Below are 8244 nucleotides of genomic sequence, written 5' to 3'. Positions count from 1 at the left end.
ACCTTTCTACCAATAACTAATAATTTTTCTCTCCATGCAATATCTGCATTACGGTTCTTTCTAACCAATCTCCCTGTGCTCCCAACGCTGCAGAAGATGGAGCAGATGAAGAACAAGAAGGAGATCAGACAACACCAAAAATCGTCCATCTTGTCTCCTATCCACTTTCGTACAAAACTTTAAATTTTTCACCCTGTGATAAACTATACTACTATCTATTTCACACACTCGAAGATTCCAATTCATCCCAAAGTCTTAGAAGCTTTCTCCATGGACAAAGGTTAAAAGCAGTGCTCCCCTGGGGGTCAGGACTTCTCAGGGCAGGCAGAGAAATATTCCCTGTTCCTGGGTTCCAACATCACGTAGTCAGCATTTTTAATCTGTGCTGTGGTCTAGATTAAGACTTTACAGACAAAATGTGCATGCTGTAGGCATTGATGCTGATGATTCCTTCAGGTTCCTGGGAGTTACAATAGCACCCCATACAGATTTTATGGGGTGCTATTCAGCTAGGGAGCACAAGAAGTGCTGTAAGAGGGCATATCAAATATCCAACCCAATGGACCAGACAAGAATTGAAGAGGAAGGTGGCACATGGTAATCCTTCCCTGGTTCACCTTCCAGCCTCCAGGATGCTGCAGCTCAGGAATTTCTGAAGTCAGCTGTGTTGATAAATGTGGGTGCCTGTGCTTTGTCAGATCCCCAGTTTAAAGAACATGTGGGATTTAGTGTCCTATTTGGGAAATGTGAAACAGCACTGTAACTGTTATGTGAACTGTGCTGTGTAATGCTAGTCCAGCACATACAGAGTCACTGTGGAGACAAGTCACCAGCTAATGAGCTGGGACTGACAGCAGCTGGGCAAACAGAGAGGCTGCAGTTTTTCTTTCTTCTAGCAAGGAGGCTGAAAGAAACAGAGAAAAGGGTTCATGTGAAACCAGGAAATAAGAGACAGGTAGCACCTACCAGGTACTCAGTAGTTGGCTCTTGTTCCTCTATTGTAAGGCTCCAGGAGCACCAGGATTATATTAAAAAAAGAAATAAACTCTTGGAGAAGAGCTTTTTCAAGAGGAAAAGAGTACTGGAGATCCAGTCAAAGTGGCAACCAAAGACGTGGTTCTATCACAATTACTTTAAATTATTTGATCCCCAGCTTGACACAGGTTCTAAATTCTTGGGTTATCCCTGTTTTGGTATTAGTGCTTGTAACAGATGGAGTTGCCTGAAAATGTATGAGGGAAAAAAAAGTTTTCATTGATAGACAGATGTCCTGAAAACACCAATCAGTTCCTTGCTCCAGTTAGTCATGTGTCCCCAGAACCACTACTATTGTCACAAAGTGGTAACAAGAATGTGTGGTTAAGACTGTGGAACTGGTTTTTTCAGTGGAAATTTATGCCTAGACTGGAAATACCAAAATGGTTCAACATTTGTCACTGTATTCAGATTGTCTTATTTGTCTGTCTGAGGACATACCACTACAGCTTCCACCAGTTTGAGGGCTCTGAAGTGCAGGAATGTGATCTCAACAACAGTTTTATATGAAACAAGACTGGCACATGTTGACATTTTGTAGCACCTTTTTGGCAAAAAGACAAACTGAAAGTCAAACTTATTTTCTTTAAAATCTCAGTATCACATATATTTTCCTATATTACAGTGTTTGATGTATGCCCAAGAAGAGATGTTGCATGGAAACTAACATGAGCAAGTAGGGATTTTCTAGCTAATGAAGATTCCTAAAGTTCTGAATTTTAATGTCCTTCAGATTCCCACTAAACTGCTTTAGATCATTAAAGTCCTATCCAAATCATAAAGATCAAAGATTATATAATGAAGCAGTAACTGAAGCCATATTACTATTTTCACTCAGCTGGAGTGAAAATGGTCTTCACACCACCAAATAGAAACTTCACTTAAATAACACTTATATTAAAAATGGAGATCATGCATTTGAAAAAAACTACAAGGCAAACATGAGGTGCTATTTGCATTCTTGTAAAACATTTATTTGTGTAACTCAAGATAGAAGAAAAAATTCAAGTATCTATTTATGTTTTAGGAGATTGGGTATGTCTTACAGCAGCCTCTCTCTGTATGTTTTCATGTCAGTTAGGACTGCTCTACCTTCCACTCCATTTGATTTGCTAGCTTTTTCTCCAAGACAAAGAAAATATGCTTAGGACTGTTTCAGTTCCATTTGGATGATCACACTGACAGCCCAGCACATGGTGACTGGAGAAAGACCCCTTTTAGAAAGCTACTGAGTCCTGGCAGAGTGCCACCAAACACAATACAGCCTAGATTTAGAGTAGATCTTATCTGCCAAGATTGTTAATTACCTCCTGCAGGGGTGGCTTGTCTGGCCAGTTGTCATGTCTAAACATAGAGCAGTATTTGAAGTTTTCATGATCTAATGAGCTGCTAGGTAGCTCTGAGTACTCTGGAAAGCAGTAATTTTCTCATAGATTTCCTCACTCAAATGTTCTGTTATTACAATATATAAAAAATAATTCCAAGGCATATACAATGATTAGGTGAAAATGCATATTACAAAAATTAGAGATTATGCTTCTATTTTTCCTAACATTTTGTGGAAGATATAATAACCCTATAGAATTCTCTCACTGACTTTGGTACAAACAGGATCTACTAGTAGGAAGTATGTGAAATGCTTTTAGTGGCTGATGATCTAGGATGATAAAATGGTGCAGCACTTGCATGGATCCAATAATTTTCCTAGTGAACTCAAAAGAGACATGCTGGGCAACATTCCTTTCATGCCCATTTCCACTTTCTTTTATTATTTACTTTAGAGGAGTGCATTGAGTCATCATGAAATAGTATCAGCTCAGACATCAGGACCGTGCTGATTTGTGCAGTTGTTTATCTTGTTTTCCATTACTTTAGGGATGGCAGCTCCTCTCTTGACAAGGTACAGCTAGTACAAACTAATTCCAGAGGAAGCAAACAGAGCTCTGGCCAAGGCATTGTTTGCACTTGATGCTGAAGACAAAGTCCCAAGTCACTTCCTTTCTTAGTCAGCGTTTGCAGAGTCGCTGGGCCTTGCTGAGAGTTTTTACTTTGTAGCCTAGGAGTATCAATATTTCAAAGTTTTGGTCATTTTTCTTATCTTTTCATTTTGCCTGGCCTTTCTGAGCTCCCAGATTCCTGCCTGTTTCTCCATGGTATGTAACATTGTATGGCTATGATGTAACAGATCATAGAATCATAGAACGTTTTGGGTTGGCAGGGACCCTGAAGGCCATCTAGTCCAACCTCCTGCAATGAGCAGAGACATCATCAACTCTATCAGGTTGCTCAGGGCACCATCCAACCTGACCTTGAATGTCAGCAGGAGTGGGGCATCTACTGCCTCTCTGGATACCCTTTTCCACTGTTTTACCACCCTCACTGTAGAAAATATCTTCCTTATATCTAGTCTGAATCGACTCTCTTTTAGTTTAGAACCATTATCCCGTTTCCTTTCACTACAGGCCTAAAAAGACTGTTCTCATCTTTCTTATAAACACCCTTTCAGTATTGAAAAACTGCAGGGAGAAGTCTTCTCCACAACCCAAACACTCTCAGCCTTTTCTCATAAGAAAAGTATTCTATCCCTCTGATTATTTTTATGGCCCTCCTCTGGACTCTCTTCAACACCTCCATGTCTTTCATGTGCTGAGGACTCCAGAGATGGATGCAGTACTTCAGGTGAAATCTCATCAGAGCTGAGTAGGGGTAAAAATCATCTCCCTCAACCTGCTGACCACACTTCTTTTTGCGTAGCCCAGAGTACAGTTTGTTTTCTGGGCTGCAAGCAGACATGGCTGGCTCATTACCATTTTATTTTCATCCACCAGTACCCCCAGGTCCTTCTCAGCAGGACTCAATCCAGTAATCCCCCAGCCTTTATTGATTCCAGAGATTGTCCCAGCCCAGGTGCAGGACTTTTCACTTGACCTTGCTGGACCTCATGAGTTTCACATGGACTCACTGCTTGAGCTTGTCCAGGTCCCTTTGGATGGCATCCCATCCCTCAGGCAAGTCAACTGCACCACTCAGTGTGTTGTCTGCAAACTTGCTGAGGGTGCACTCCATCCAATTGTCAATGTCACTGACTCAGAAGTAAGGAGTATGGGTGCTAATACAGGTCCTTGGGGGACACCACTCATCACTGATCTCCATCCTGGCATTGAGACATTGACCTCTACTGTCTGCATGCAGCTATACAACCAATTCCTTATTCACCAAGTGTCAGGTTCCTTCCAACGACTCCTTATTGATTCCAATGCTTCTTATTGCTGCTTTATGGTCTTATCCAAATTTCCAAAGAAGATAAGGAAATGTTCAAACTGTTGTTAGATAATTCCACATTTTTATATAGGCTTCATGAGGAGAGCTAAGACCTGAGGAATGTCTAAGCTGAGGTGAAAGAATGGGAAGACCTGGGAAAAAGGATTCCTCCTACTCATGGGGTCCTACTTGCAGGAGAAGAATTCAGTAGGACAGGCTTTTCATCTGAGTCATGTAGAAGTGACACCCAATTTCTTCTACCCATGAATTACAATATAAAAATAGTAGCAAGAGAACATGGGAAGTTTTATCCCAAAAGGGTTCCACAAGGCCAGTTAGTTTGTTGTGGAAAGCATTTCTGAGATGTGGCAGATCATTTCTGAGATATTAGAGAATAAAATCTAACACAGATCCTTACTATGCAGTGCTTACTGTTTAAATAGAGAGAAATATGGAAGAAGGGTAAGAGAAAGAATTGCAGTGCAACCCAAAGTAGTTACACTGTTCCTTTCTAGCACTGTGACTGCTTTGACTAGGTCAGCCTGCTTTGTTAGTGCTCAGCTCCTTGCACTTGATTCCCAGCAGAAGAAGACCCTCACAGGCACAGACAAACTCAGATGTAAGCTATGTCTCAGCATAAGCTGGGGGACTCCAGTACTTCATGTTAGTTCCAGAAGATTCTACAGTGCACTCACTACCGTGCTCTTAGAAATGGAAGGAAATTGAGGATGAAAAAACAATGGATATTTTGAGTCCACTGTGCATTCTTACTTGTTCTCTCAGGCAGTTAGTCCAAGTGTGTGTCCATTTTCAATAGATTTCCAGCTGCTAAATAAATTATTATATTTATCATTGAATTTTTTTTTTTTTTGCATAACTATGCTTTTTCACAGTGCATTAGTGTGAGATAAAAATAACAGGCATTTACCACAGGCTGTTCTTTGGACATTGAAGAAGTCTAATTGCATAATAGATACTGCATATCCCTATAAAGGACAAGAAAAAGCTGAAAAGAAAGGTCACAAAACCTGGTCTTCTCATCACTTCAAAACTAAAGATCAGACAGCAACGCCCCAACTCTCTAGACATAGCAGTATATATATGATTCCCTTATTAATTTTCTTCAGACTATGATTAGCTCTCTCATATTTAGTATTGGTACACAATTATTTTCAGTGAGATTATAGTTCTGATTCACCAACTGCTACCATAGGGACAGTCATATTGAAGCTGTTAGCAAGCATATGTCCCTTCTATTCCTGTATTCGATCCACCGCTTGGACCAGCCATGCTTTGAGCAGGACACCTGAAGGGATCTGCTTTGGCAGCATCAGATTTGCTCTTCATTTACATTAGTGCAGTGTCTGCTTTGCCACAGCCTCTATTGAGACAGCCAACAAAGCAGCCAGTGCCTCATAACATTCCCTGTCCTGGCCGCATTTCTGTTTCCCTATTTTGATCAGTTGCACATGGCAATGCATGATCATTACAATCCTATTACAATCCTTTTATTGTAATAGATAGCATACACCAATTTCAGGTATGCAGAGATTTGAAAATAAAGTCATTTAATTGTTTGAGTTATCATACTATGCTTGAGCTTAAAAGAATACTTCTGCCATGATGCAAAAAGTACTTCTCTCAAGATGCAAAATTTTTAAGTCATGCTACACCTACTTTTAACAGAAACAGGACCAAGAAGTAGTGAATTAAAATGACAACACAGTAAAGGCTCCAGGTTTTTTATTTTACAGGGGCAATGCATTGTTGTACTGTAGTCGTACACACTAGAGTTGTTCATTGCACTTTAGAGGAGCATCATGAGGCACAGTATGTTAGAAACAGGACTTTTTTTGTCTTGTGTTTTTTTGTAAGGTTAAGAAATTTCTCCTCATTATTTTTAATCAAATGTTTCTTTAGTATTAAATAAACCTCCAGACTTAACAGCCCCAACTCTCTCAACCTGTCTTCACAGTAGAGATGTCTCAGCCCTCTGATAATCTTCCTTGCCTTTCTCTGGGCTCTCTGCAGCAGGTTTGTGTCCATCTCACGTTGGGGACCCCAGAGTAAGACACAATAGTGCAGGTGATGTCTCATGACAGTGGAGCAAAGGAGGGGAATCCCCTCCCTTGCACTGCTGCCTGTGTTACTTTCTGTGTAGCCTAGGACACATTTGGCCTTGTGGCCTGCAAGTGCACATAGCCAGGTCATGTTGAGCTTCTTGCCCACCAACACCTGTGTGTGTTTCCAGGGCACCTCTCAATGCATTCTCTGCCCAGCCTGTACCTTATCCAGGTGCAGGAGCTTGCACTTGGCCTTGTTGAACTTCATGAGGTTTGAACAGACCCACCTCTTCAGCCTGATTAGGTTCCTCTGGATGTCATCCCTTTCGTCCAGTGTATCAAGCACAGCACACAGATTGGTATGCTTGGCAAACTTGCTGAGGTGCATTTCAATCCCATGTCACCTACAAAGATGTTAAACATCACCTGTCCCATTACGGACCCCTGAGGGGTCCCTCAGCACTGGTCTCTGCTTGGACATGGAGCCATTGACCACAGCTCTTCGAGTGCTACTGTCCAGCAAAAATGGTCCACAACACATCAAGGGTTCAGCAATATTAGAAAATATTTTTTCTCTGAAAGAACTTAGCTTGCCACTTGTGTCTTCCAGCTTAGCTCTGTTTTTATGGTCTTCCTGTACCATTGCAACCAACTTGCACAGTGTGGTTAAATAGAATCTGTGTAAGGCTGAACTCAGATCCCACTTTTTCTTATTTTGTGTTTTCTCTAAGTCTGTACATGCCACTATTAGAGTAGCTGCAAGCTGATTATTCCTTTCTTTTTCTAGTGCAGAAGTCACATGTAGCTGTTATACTTGCTGAAAGCATCCATATGGCTAGCAGATATACTTAAAAGGTGTTTAATGAGTGGGGTAAATTCACTTCATTCAGTTCTCCTTTAGTGATTTCATCAAGGCTAAGTGTATATTGCCTGTCTGTTTGAAACCAGTATGGATTATCTGAAGTAGAATCATGCTTACTTGGAATAAACTTGCTCTGGGTGAACAGAAGTAATTAATTCAAGGGTAAGGTTTGTCATTGGACTATCATCTTCAAAACTGTCAGTTCTGCTTCAATTTTGGTAAGCCCTATATCATTTGACTCTGGGACTGAAGTTCTGCTTGATCATAAATAAAAGGTCATGTAAAGTTCTGGTTCTTCTACTGCTTTTTTTGTTCCTAGTTCCACCAGTATTGTAAAGGTGTCTGTATATTAAATATATATACTAAATATCTATATATTAAATTCTGCTCAAATGTTTTTTTTGGGATTTAACCTATCAACAGCGATGAAACCATGCCTAACTTCCTCTTAGTAATCTAAAACCTAGTGGAAAAAGATCAAAAAGTACATATTGATCACCCATATCCCAAGATTCCATTAACATTTTTACCTGGAGCATCACTTATATTTCTGAAAATCTATATCCAAATCCCCTTTTCACTATTTTTTTTGCCTTAACATGTGTACACACATGTGCATTCATATGTGGTTGTTTTTCTCCCTTTCACTCATTACAACATTAACTTTCTTCTAGTTCTGTGAATTTTCCTCAGCATTTCAGCAGTTAGGAAGCAAACTTAATTATTAACATTGTTGTCTATCATGTCTTTAATTTATTTTTTTAATAACTCTTCAACCTGCCATTTAAAAATAAGTGTTTAATTTTAGTTCATGCAGTTTACTATCCTTTCATATTATTGATTTAATGGAAAGTATTTCATGTTATGTAATATGCAAACACTGTTACTGTTTATGTTTTCTAAATATGCAGCAGAAGCATTCTGCTGTTCCATATTTTTTTACACAATTCTATTTTTTCACATCTAATTGTACAGCAGTATTAGTGTTTGATATATCATTGCCTCTGACTAACTTAACATTCT

Source organism: Melospiza georgiana, chromosome 4, assembly GCF_028018845.1.
Source record: "Melospiza georgiana isolate bMelGeo1 chromosome 4, bMelGeo1.pri, whole genome shotgun sequence".
NCBI classification, from domain to species: Eukaryota; Metazoa; Chordata; class Aves; order Passeriformes; family Passerellidae; genus Melospiza; species Melospiza georgiana.
Note: the sequence above shows the minus strand (reverse complement) of the source record.